Here is a 12,794-nt window from a genome sequence, read left to right as displayed (position 1 = left end):
AGCTGTATCCGAAGAAGTGAGTGGTGACTCACGAAAGCTCAGAAATGTTGTTAGACTTCAAGGCGCTCCTGGATTCTTGCTTCCTTCTTCTTGCAGACATTTTCCAAACTCCGTATGACCTCTCCCGCGCAGGAGGCAAAGACTGGCAAAACTAAGCAAGCATGTTGAATGGCATGTGAAAATGGAGCACGGTTCTCCAAGAAGCCCCTCTTCAGGCTCTGAGTTGCACTTCTTTTCATATTCCCTCCAGCGGAATAAAGCCCACGATGCTGGGTAGATGCTGGGTAGGGACGTCTCAAGAGGAGGGCGCACCTGATGGAAGAACAGACCCAGAACTCCACTCTGCAACCTTCCCGCTGTCCGGCCAAAGAGCCGCCAGTTCAAGGAAGGGTCAGCGACAAGTCCAGGAGCCGTTTTATTCGAGAGAATCAACACAATGAGGCTTTGTCCCCCAAAGGCCTGGGCGGCCATGACAGGACATGAAGAAGGCCTCCGATGGAATCTGATTGGAAGGATGAGGGCTAGCCCGGTCCAAGGAAAGGGTTCAGAGACACACACGAACATACCCACTCGAGGGCCTCGTAAAGAACGCAATTCAAGGCTTAGAAAGGAGAGCCCGGCCTTTTCAAGATGCTGCCTTTTGAGAGTGCAAACGTCTCCCATGCACATTAATTAGGCTGTCAAGCTGGGCCTCCGAGCGCCTTTGTGCGCGATAAAAGAGCAGCAGATGTGCCTTCGGCTTCCGCGCACACTGCACAAAGGGCTGAATGCTGGGGAGGGGGATTCAAAGAGGTTCAAAACGGCACAGGGGCAGTGACACAACGGAGCTGGGTACACCAGCTGAGACGCATGTCCCCCCCCCAACACACACAACCTGCCTCAGAGGTCAGCATCCTTCCAGCAGGACGGCTTCTTTCAACCGGGCGGCCTTGCGCTACCCTCCCCCTCCCCCCAGATTTAAAGGAAGGCCCGCGGTCGGTGTGGCAAACCCAGAGAAAAGGCAGCTGGGGTGGGAAATGGCCTCCCTTTGAGTACGTTTCGCCTCCTGCCCGGGAGACGCACAGAAAAGAACAAGAATGTTTCAATTGCTGATCGCTTCTGCTGGATTCCTGGCCGGGAGGCTGGGCGCAGATGTTTGCCGTGAGAATGATCACTCTGGCCAACCCAGATGCTCCGATTTTACAAACCAAACAACGGAAGAGCTGCTTCAAGGCTGCAATCCTAAAGACAATCTCTTGGGAGTAAGCTTCTGTTATTGTTTTCCAGAAGCAAGGGAAGACACATGAACACATGAAGCTGCCTTATACTGAAACAGATCCTCGGTCCATCAAAGTCAGTATTGTCTACTCAGACCGGCAGCAGCTCTCCAGGGTCTCAGGAAGGGGTCTTTCACTTCACCTACCTGCCTGGTCCCTTTAACTGGAGATGCCCGGGATTGAACCTGGGACCTTCTGCATGCCAAGCAGAGGCTCTACCACTGAGCCACGGCCCCTCCCCAAAGACTTTCCTGTTTCATTTGGCATTCCCTTGCTGACCCCCTCCCCGTATGTGTTTATGCGCTTTTTTGTTTATTACGGCATTTCTATATGCGTTTTATGAGCTTTTAAACGCTCGTTTTCATGTTTTGATGGCTTGCCGCCTCGGAGACCTGAAGCTGGGTGGAAAAGTACCATAAAACGTTAAACGAATAACACAGGACTTACTCCTGAGTAGACCTGCTTAGGATTGCCCTCTAAAATGTGGATGGCCCCCTCCAACCCTTAGGCTCTCATGTAATTGAAAAGCCCAAGAGGTTGAGCTGAAGACAACAAAAACAGAATATATTCAGTGTGCACCAATTGACAATTAAAACCAAAGGGCCTGAGAAATAGGCTTCGTTAAAATAAATGCTAACGATAATAGCATCAGCAGGGATACAAGACCACTGATCACTAACTGGAGGCCATCTCTTAGAAGAAGAGTTGCTTTTTATACGCCAACTTTCTCTACCAAAAGGAGTCTCACACCGTCTCCTTCCCCTCCCCACAACAGATACCCTGTGAGGTAGGTGGGGCTGAGAGAGCTCTGACTAGCCCAAGGTCACCCAGCTGGCTTCATGAGTAGGAGTGGGGAAACCAATCCAGTTCACCAGATGAGCATCCACCGCTCATGTGGAGGAGTGGGGAATCGAACCCGGTTCTCCAGATCAGACTCCACCGCTCCAAACCTCCGCTCTTAACCACTACACCACATCCAAGAAAGCTAGTTATGATAGCCCTTATCTGCTGGGATTTCACCCTCAACATGCCCTAGACCCAGGCCTTCTCTGGCCTTTGACAGCAGAAATCCCCTGTCAAATTACATAAATGTGCACCAGGTGATAAAAATCCTTGTGCTCTGAAAGGAGCTGCTGCTTGAACATGGGGGCGCAAGAAGCATCTTCCCTGGTAGCCCATGGCACAAAGGGGAAACAAACGCTTGGAAAAAGGCTAGGCTCACAAAGCCCCAAAAGACCAGCACTAAATTCTGGAGGGGAAAAGGGGGGGCTGGGGGAAGGGGGTGCAGGCTAGACTTTAAAAAAGCAGTGGAAACGCAAGAAGAGCATCACAGGAGGCTGCTGCTGCAGCAGCAAACTAGAAGGCTGAGAATTGTTTGCGTTATTCTCCCATGACCTCGTTCTCCCTCCTGGCTCTCCCAGAACAAGTTTGTCCTAAATGCGGTTCTAAAGGATCACACAAACGACAGGGGTAGGCTGGTTGGGAAACAAGTAAAGCGAGGCCTGAGCTAGGAAGAGCAATTAGTGCTGCAGGAAAGAACAATGACTTTTTTTTAGGATGCACAGAAACGCTTGGTGTGTTTTTTTAAGAAGATGAGTTGGTTTTTATATGCTGACTTTCTCTACCACTTAAGAATCAAACTGGCTTACAATTGCCTTCCCTTCCCCTCCCCTCCCCACACCAGACACCCTGTGAGGTAGGGGAGACTGAGTGTGACTAGCCCAAGGTCACCCAGCTGGCTTCATGTGGAGGGGTGGGGAACCAAACCCGGTTCTCCAGATCAGAGTCCACCTCTCAAAACCACTGCTCTTAGCCACTACACCACGCTGGCTTTTAAAAGATGGCTGTTACGTCACTCAGTACTGGTCCTGTCTTCATTGGGAGACCCAGGCTCTCTTTTGGGTACCCTTCGAGCTGGATGCTGATAAGTCCAAAAAAAAGATGAAGAGAACAGCTACGAGACCAAGATCATCTGGAAAGAAAAATCCTATTTATCCTACCGAGAAGGCTGAGGAAACACAGTCTGGCTTTTAGCCACTCACCTGTTTCCAGCAACAGAAGGGCATGCCAGTCATCTGAGGGAACGTGGCACTTCCTGTTAGGGTTGCAGGTCCCTCTTTGTCACCAGCGGAAGTATTTTGGGGCGGAGCATGAGAAGGCTGGGGTTTGGCGGGGGGGACTTCAATGCCAAGGAGTCCAATGGCCGAAGCGGCCATTTTCTCCAGGGGAACTGATCTCTATCGGCTGGAGATCAGTTGTCAGAGCGGGATATCTCCAGCTAGTACCTGGAGGTTGGCAGCCCTACTTCCTGTTGATCTTTCCCTCCCACCAGATCGTTACCAGTTTATGCTGTTCACGAAGGTCCTCTGACCCTCAAGAATAAAGTTGGGGGGGATCATGATGCATACCTATTCTCTCCAGTCTCAGAGGAGCATGCCTATTATATTTAGGTGCTGTGGAACACAGGCAGGATAAATGCTGCTGCTGCAGCCGTCTTGTTTGTGGGCTTCCTGGAAGCACCTGGTTGCCCACTGTGTGAGCAGGCTGGTAGAATTGATGGGCCTTGGTCTGATCCAGCAGGGCTTTTCTTAACACACAGTTAAATTGCGAAATTCCCTGCCCCAGGATGTGGTGATGGCAACTTGGAAAGCTTTAAGAGGGGAGTGGATATGTTCATGGAGGAGAGGGCTATCCATGGCTACTAGTCAAAATGAACACTAGTCATGATGCCCACCTATTCTCTCCAGGATCAGAAGAGCATACCTATTATCTAGGTGCTATGGAAGGCAGGATAAATGCTGCTGCCGTTGTCTTGTTTGTGGGCTTCCTAGGGGCCCCTGGTTGGCCACTGTGTGAACAGACTGCTGGACTTGATGGGCCTTGGTCTGATCCAGCACTCAAACCGGCTTACAAACCCTACCCTCCCCACAACAGACACCCTGTGAGGTAGGTGGGGCTGAGAGAGCTCGAAGAGAGCTGTGACTTGCCCAAGGTCACCCAGCTGGCTTCATGTGTAGGAGTGGGGAATCAAACCCGGTTCTCCAGATCAGAGTCCACCGCTTCAAACCACTGCTCTTAACCACTACACCACGCTGGCTCTCAAGAACACAAGCAATACTTCAGCACATTCATAGAAAAAGCAATTTTAAAATCACAACGTTACACAAAGGTGCAAATCGGAACCTTTTGCTTCTGTTTAACCCAACTAGCAGTCTCCTTCCTTGGAGATCTTCAAGAAAGACTGAACAGGCATGAGGGACACCGAAGGATCCATGCAGCTCCTTCCAACAGGACAGTTCTGCAAGCTGTTACAGAGCCGCTCGGGAAAGGAGGATGAGCATCAACCTGAGCTTCAGTTTAAAAAGCCATATCCCAGGAGCAGAACAAACTGAAAATAAATTTGGCAACATTAGGTGCTCCAGTATTCAAACACAACTCAATACACTTCAATGAAGATGGGGCAGATATATTTTTAGTTGTGTTGAGATGACAGGACTGGGAAAGCCAGCGTGGTGCAGTGGTTAGGAGTGGCGGACTCTAATCGGGAGAACTGGGTTCGATTCCCCACTCCTCCACATGAGCGGTGGACTCTAATCTGGTGAACCGGTTTGGTTTCCCCACTCCTACATATGAAGCCTGCTGGGTGACACTGGGCCAGTCACAGTTTTCTGCGAACTCTCTCAGCCCCACCTACCTCACAAGCTGTCCATTGTGGGAAGAAGAAGAGAAGGAGATTATAAGCCAGCTTGATTCTCCTTAAAAAGATAGAGCAATTAGGCATATAAAAACCAACTCTTCTTCTTCAAATGGATATAAACTACACCAAAGGAGATTTTGTCTAAATTTAAGGAAGAACTTCTTGACAGCTAGGTGTGTTCAACGCTGGTACAGTCTCCTGGGACAGTGAGGTCGTGGATTCTTCACTGTTGGACTTTAAGGTATCGACTGGATACCTACTTGTCGGGGATATTATAGCTGTAGTTCTTGCATTGGCAGAAGGTTAGACTAGATGATCCTGGCAGTCCCTTCCAACTCCGAGATTGAAAAAAAAGAAGACCAACAGATTTGGTCAGGGATATGCAATTTTCTTTAGAGATGGCCTGGGTTATCTGTGGAATGGAACAGGAGAGAGCGTTCTTGAGTGCTCAAGTGATGGATTTCGTTCAGGAATTACAATATTTTGAGAAAGGAAGGAACCATGGGCAGGGGCCTCAAACTATGAGAAGCCGAAAACTCAGACAAATTTATTTTTAAAACCCCAACAACAACAAGAAAACTTTTTATTGGGAGCAGAGCATTAAATTAATGAAGAGGCCTTCTGAGAGCCAGCATGGTATAGTGGTTAAGAGCGGTGGTTTGGAGCAATGGACTCTGATCTGGAGAACCAGGTTTGATTCCACACTCCTCCACATGAGCGGCGGAGGCTAATCAGGTGAACTGGATTTGTTTTCCCGCTCCTCCAAACGAAGCCAGCTGGGTGACCTTGGGCTCTCTTAGAGCTCTCTCAGCCCCACCTACCTAATAGGGTGTCTGTGGGGAGGGCAAGGGAAGATGATTGTAAGCCGGTTTGAGTCTCCCTTAAGTGGTAGAGAAAGTTGGCATATAAAAACCAACTCCTCCTTCTTCTTCTAACTGCTCGGAAATTTTCACGTTCAACGAAAGCGAAAAAAGGGAGGAAAGGATAAAGTTTGCCATTTACTTGTTCTGTTTTTCCTTAATATCCAGCAAGATGGAAAAGTTTAGATAACCCAAAGGCCTGCTCATGAATGCGACATTTTGACAAGTTCTAAGAAAGGGCATTACACTGATCTCTAAAGCAGGAGTGCAGTGGCACCTGAAAGAAGACACTTTTATTCCAGCATGCGCTATTGTGAGTCAGGGCTTGCTCCTTCAGATGTTTTTAGATTCGCTCTGATGAGCCCAGCCCAGCCCAGCGGGCCCAGAAGCAGGTTGTGCAAAGCCGACTGCGGAGTCCCCGGACAGCCCAGGAGGGGCACGAGACATGTGGGGCCAAGCCACTCATAAACACTTGCAGCATTCGCATTACACAACCTCACAACTACAAACGCAGTCATTTCAAGCCTCTCCCCACAAGCACCCCCACGTCCACCCCTCATCTGAAAGTCACCGTCGAGTAGAAATGCTAGTTAAAAGCACAGTTCAATGGCGGTGAACCACACAAATTCAAGCAATGACTTGGGAGTTTTTTTTAGGGCTAGAAGTGGTTGTTAATAGGCTGTGAATTATAGGGTATGCACCCTGATACAAGTGTCACATTAAAGACCTGTAAAGATCTCGGGGTAGCAGCATCTTTTCAAAACGTCCATAGCTTGTTTTTTTGCATTTGAGTCACAAGCGCGATGCTTCTGCATTCCCTTCTGGAAGATGCACTTAAACCAATTCAAGGATTCCAAAGCCATTTGCACCACCCTAGAGTTTTCTTTCTGGTGGAGGGGAGGAGACACGTTTGGGGGAGAGAATTGGAATAAGACAGCATCTACTTTCCTATCAAATGTACATTTATCATCAATATATCTAAATCTTAACATGGCCAAAGATATGGATACTTAAACCCAGAGACAGGAATCATGAACAGATAACACACATCTTTCTACAAACCTGAAAAGGCCCCAGGTTTGGAAAAAAATCTGAAATCTTTTTTAAAATGGGGGGGGGGGTGTTTAAAGACCACAAATAACATTAGTGGCACATTAAGCTTTAAGAAACAAATGCTTTCCTTTCCCCCTTAGAAGCTCCTTGATTCATACATTTTGAGCAGCATAATTCTTAATCTATTGTCTGAGGGATAGAAGGACTGAGATAAATTTTGCCACCGCCAATGTAACATTAGGATCGTTGTCATTTAAACAGGGTATTAACTCAGACACAGAGGTACTAGTCTAATCTGTTAGAAGAGAAATAACGTAACTTGATTTTAGATCCTCATAAAAACAACACTCCAGAAGCACATGTGCTAGAAAATCAATAGAACCAGAAGAACATTGGCAGGTGCTTTCTTCACCATTTCTCCGTTGTGGAGAAACCCAAGGTATAATGAAATAATAAATATAGCTGAAGATGGGGATGGAGAAAAGGTAGGTTGGTTGGTGGGAAAAAAGAAAGCTGAGGATATGAGGGCTGCCAGGAGGAAGGAAAGAGGAAACAGAGCAGGGAAGAGGTTACAGGGGGAAAATCAGGTTCCCTCCCGCAAGTCATCGCGGGGTCCCCACTGCGCAACTGGGCCTGGCTTGCCATTTGGCACTGCACAACTGGGCCATAGTTTTCCTGGGTAGAGGCTACTGGGGGAGAGAAGGGAGGAAAGTGGAAGACAAAGGGCAGATAAAGGTAGGTTGGCTGGTGTGTGGCTCAGTGGTAGAGCCTCTGCTTGGCATGCAGAAGGTCCCAGGTTCAACCCCCGGCATTTCCAGTAAAAGGGACTAGGCAAGTAGGTGATGTGAAAGACCCCTACCTGAGACCCTGGAGAGCCACTGCAGTTCAGAGTAGCCAATACTGACTTTGATGGACCAAGGGTCTGATTCAGTATAAGGCAGCTACATGTGTTCATGGGAAAGGCAGAAGGAAGCAGAAAAAAGGGAGAAGCTATCAGGGCTACCAGGGGAAGGATTAGTGGGGACGAGGAAAATGTGACACCCTCCACAAGTCCTTGTTTTACTTATTTCACAACATAACATGTTGTTACATAATTTATAGCTTGCTACTATAAAATTTTACTGTATAAAATTGTACCTTTGGGCATATTTATGACATTAAAAGTTTAAATGCCTTTGCTTTTTACAAGCAAACTTGGAAACAGACTCATAAGCTGAGAGAGAGTTGCAAACGGCTTCACCCGTGAATCTTTGTCATCTGAGAAGAAGGAAACAATAAAAGCTGAAAGCAGAACAAATTCTGGAGCAAACAAAACAGCGTGTATTATTTGGACAGAAACGCTCTCATAAATTCGTAGTCAGTAAGACTACAAGCGTACCGAACACTAGATTCTTTAATAACGTGTTATAATTAAACACATTACAGCACATTAAGTGCTATCAAAATTATTCACACTTAAAAAATAAACACATTGTTGTAAATATATTTTATCTCTAGAGTAAGCTTAGGAATCATCACTGGCTTCTAACGCTTACCTTACATAAAAGTGAATGTGTGAAACCTTTCCTTGGAAAGCATTACACTCATTCCAAAAGAGAAAGTATTTCAAATAAGTTCTCCGCTCCCCAAGATTTAACCATTTTCCTACTGGTAAAAAACGGCCCCGACACCCCCCCCCCCAACACACACACACACTTTTACTCCATTCCTTCTTCTATGAGTGATTTTTGCCTGGAAACTAAGGGTTGCAATCGTGTGTGTGTGTGTGTGTGTGTGTGTGTGTGTGTGTGTGTGTGAAGTGCCGTCAAGTCGCTTCCGACTCTTGGCGACCCTATGAATCAACGTCCTCCAAAATGTCCTATCTTTGACAGCCTTGCGCAGATCTTGCAAATTGAGGGCTGTGGCTTCCTTTATTGAGTCAATCCATCTCTTGTTGGGTCTTCTTTTCCTGCTGCCCTCAACTTTTCCTAGCATGACTGTCTTTTCCAGTGACTCTTGCCTTCTCATAACGTGACCCAAACACAATAGCCTCAGTTGAGTCATTTTAGCTTCTAGGGTCAGTTCAGGCTTGATTTGATCTAGAACCCACTGATTTGTTTTTTGGGCCGTCCACAGTATCCGTAACACTCTCCTCCAACACCACATTTCAGAGGAATCTACCTCCTTCCTATCAGCTTTCTTCAATGTCCAGCTTTCACACCCATACATGGTAATAGGGAATACGATGGCATGAATTAACCTGATCTTGGTGGCCAGAGACACAACCTTACACTTCAGAATCTTTTCTAGCTCCTTCATTGCAATCCTACATCTGCTTATTTGGGATTAAGCTGCACTGGACTACACGGCACTTACTTTTGAGTAAACAGACCTACACCTGATCAACTTGACCAAACTGTTGGTAGATTTGTTGATGGAAGACCCAATTCAAACCTCATTTAATCAAAAGATTAGGATCTCATGCATCTCATCCTGATTTTTAAAAAAATGCAAAGCGAAAACACGACTCTAAAGTGGCTTCATTTATCACTCAGCCCAGCCTACCCTGCCAGTTACAATAGGAGGATCTCATTTACAAAACCGCTGTCGGGATTCCCTCAGATAATGCACGTGATGGATTTTAACACGACGCAATACCTAAACATTGTTGCTAATACAGTAGCGGGGACACTGCTAAAATCAAGTACACCCAAAGACGTTAATTTACATACAAGACCAAAAAAACACACACCCTTGCTAGATGTCATTGCAGTGTTTGAAGACTGGCTGTAAAGTATCTTCCACCAACAGTAAAAACTACCTTCTGGAACGCCTGACAAAAACGACCCCTCTTGGCCTTCCAGATCAACATTTAATCTTCAGCTGTTTGTATTGCACGAGCAATGGTTCTTTTCCAAACCAGATGTCCAGCTCCTGTCGTTCACCGACAATAACTTTTTTACAATAAGACTCCCCTATCCTGCTTTTGGATCCACTCTGGTCCCGTTTACACTCTTCTGTCATAAAATCATAGTTGATCGCTCATACCACATATTGACAAGATGCGTCTAAAAAGTAAAAGGAAGATCAACTTCTGACAGCAGTGGAAAAGAGCAAGAGTCCAGTAGCACCTTAAAGACTAACAATCTGAAGAAGTGAGCAGTGGCTCACGAAAGCTCATACTCTGCCAGAAATTTTGTTATTCTTTAAGGTGCTACTGGACGCCTGCTCTTTTCTATATAACAAAATTTCTGGCAGGGTATGAGCTTTCTTGAGCCACAGCTCTCTTCTTCGGATACCTTCTTCAGAAAGCTCCATGCCCTGCCAGAGATTTTGTTAGTCTTTAAGGTGCTACTGGACTTTTGCTCTTTTCTACTGCCAGACTAACCCGGCTACCCATCATGATCCAACTTCTGATACCGTGTTTCCCCGAAAATAAGACACTGTCTTATATTTATTTTTCCTCAAGAAGACACACTATGGCTTATTTTCAGGGGATGTCTTATTTTTATTAAGCATGGTACAACAATCTACATTTATTCAAAGATAGTTAAGTCGTCTTCTTCTGGAACAGACTGTTGCTGGTTGGTGCTGGGGCAGAGAGCTTTACTTCTTCCCCCTGAGGACACACAATACCTAAAGCACAGCGTCCTGCTCCTCACTACACTGAGGAGACTTTTACTTTCACTTTCACTCCCTCTGTGCCCTGGTGAAGAGGGAGCCTCCCGGCCGGGCCAGCAGAGCTCCGTCACGGCTGGCACCAAATCGAACCGGGCGGGGAATGGCTTTCCGGGAGGCAAGGCCCTTGGCCTTCCCCGCGGACCGTCGACCAGCTGAACAACGGGTGGGCATGGCCCAGGAATGGACATGGCAGGGGGAAATGGGCGGGGCTACAGGACGAGTGGTCTGAGGCCGAGGAAACTCTCCGGGAACAGCGAACTGGCGGGAAGTCTTGGTACGCTGCATAGCCACGCCTATCACTATGTCTTATTTTCGGGGTATGGCTTATATTGCGCAAATGCTTAGAAATCCTGCTACAGCTTATTTTATGGGTATGTCTTATTTTTGGGGAAGCACGGTAGTTGAACGAATCTTTATAAAGCTGCTGCTTCCCTAGCATTGTTTTTCTAGTTTTGTGTTAAAGAACAGGCAATCTTGCAGACGAGAGCCCCCTTGCCACTGGGCAGCGGTTTCCAGAACCGAAGTTGCAAGAAAGTTTGCACGATCTGACGCTTGAAAGGTAGGGAGGAGGAAAAAAAATCACCTACTGGCGCTTCACCAAAGCCAGTTTCTGGGACCAGGAAAAACAGCGAGCCCTGGAATGACCCCCCCGCCCCAATTTCTCCATGGCTAACCCTTCCCCAGGCAAGAGGGGTCTTCGTTGTCACCCAAGGATGCTCGCGGGCAGCGGCTGCAAAGGGCAACCCCGCCCCAGCTGCCAGTGGACAGAGAAAGACGCCCCCTCCCCACCGATCTAACTTTTAAAAATAAGACTTTCTATCCTACTTTTCGGATCCCATTTACTTTCTTCCGTCATAAAACCACAGTTGGTCATTCACAACACTTATTGACAAGATGCGTCTAAAAAGGGCACCGGGGCCGAGGAAGATCAACGTCTGATAGCTGAAAGCATCTTTACAAAGCGGCTCCTTTCCTAGCACTGTGTCTCCAACTTTGAGTTAAAGAATAGGCAAGCATGCAGACTAGGGTTGTCAGCTCCAGACTGGGAAATACCTGGAGATTTTGGGGGTGGAGCATGAGGAGGGAGGGGTTTGGAGAGGGGAGGGACTTCAATGCCATAGAGTCCAATGGCCAAAGCTGCCCTTTTTCTCCAGGGGAGATCAGTTGTAATAGCATGAGATCTCCTGCTAATACCTGGAGGTTGGTAAGTATAACAAGAAACAGCGCGAAGGCTCAAACTAATTTATCTATTAACCTTCAAAACATTACATAACAAACTGATGATACAACACCTTATCTAATATACAAATTTCTACAAAAGACACACCATTCTCACAAATATATAGAACATGTATGAAATTAGCAATAGATAGTCCGTTCTAAAGGCAGCTGTACATGTGAACAAAAGTCAACCTGGAGGTTGGCAACCCTAGCTGGAGATCAGTTGTAATAGCGGGAGATCTCCAGCCACCACCTGGAGGTTGGCAACCCTACTGCAGGAGAGAAACCCCCTTTCCATCACTGGGCAGCGGTTTCCAGAACTGGAGTCGCAAGAAAGTTTGCACCATCTGATGCTTGGAAAGGGAGAGAGGGAGAAAAATAATCATCTGCAGGCGCTTCACCGAAGCCAGTTCCTGGGACCAGGAAAAGAAGCGAGCCCTGGAAGGACCCCTGCCCCAATTTCTCCAAGGCTGGCCCTACCCAAGGCAAGAGGTGTCTCTGTCGCGGTCCAAGGATGCTGGAAGGTTGGGGCTGTCAGTGGACAGAGAAAGACGCCCCCTCCCCACCGACCTAGCTTTTCAAAATAAGAATCCCTCTCCTGCTTTTCGGATCCCATTTACTCTTTTCCCTCATAAAATCAGTTAATTATTAATTATTCGCAACACTTATTGACAAGATGCGCCTAAAAAGGGCACTGGGGCTGAGGAAGACCAACTTCTGAGAGTTGAGAGCATCTCAAAATAAAGCAGATGCTTTCCTAGCACCGTATCTCCAGCTTTGAGTTAAAGAATAGGTCAGCTTGCAGACTAGGGTCGCCAGCTCCAGACTGGGAAATACCTGGAGATTTGGGGGGGGGGGTTTGGAGCATGAGGGCAGGGTTTGAAGAAGGGAAGGACTTTAATGCCATAGAACCCAATGGCCGAAGCTGCCCTTTTTTCTCCTGGGGAGATCAGCAGTAACAGCAGGAGATCTCCAGCTAGTACCTGGAGGCTGGCAACCCTAGCTGGAGATCAGTTGCAATACCAGGAGATCTCCAGCCACCAGCCA

The 12,794-nt window shown here is 47.2% G+C and overlaps 1 protein-coding gene across 2 annotated transcripts in view; it reads right to left on the bottom strand.

Annotated features, from left to right (window-relative positions):
* The window catches only part of CARM1 (coactivator associated arginine methyltransferase 1), a 61,566-nt gene that overhangs the window by 47,681 nt on the left and 1,091 nt on the right, over nt 1–12,794 (bottom strand). The window lies entirely within an intron of this gene.

This window comes from Euleptes europaea, chromosome 4 (assembly GCF_029931775.1).
Source record: "Euleptes europaea isolate rEulEur1 chromosome 4, rEulEur1.hap1, whole genome shotgun sequence".
NCBI classification, from domain to species: domain Eukaryota; kingdom Metazoa; phylum Chordata; class Lepidosauria; order Squamata; family Sphaerodactylidae; genus Euleptes; species Euleptes europaea.
Note: the sequence above shows the minus strand (reverse complement) of the source record. Positions and strands in the feature narration are given on the sequence as shown.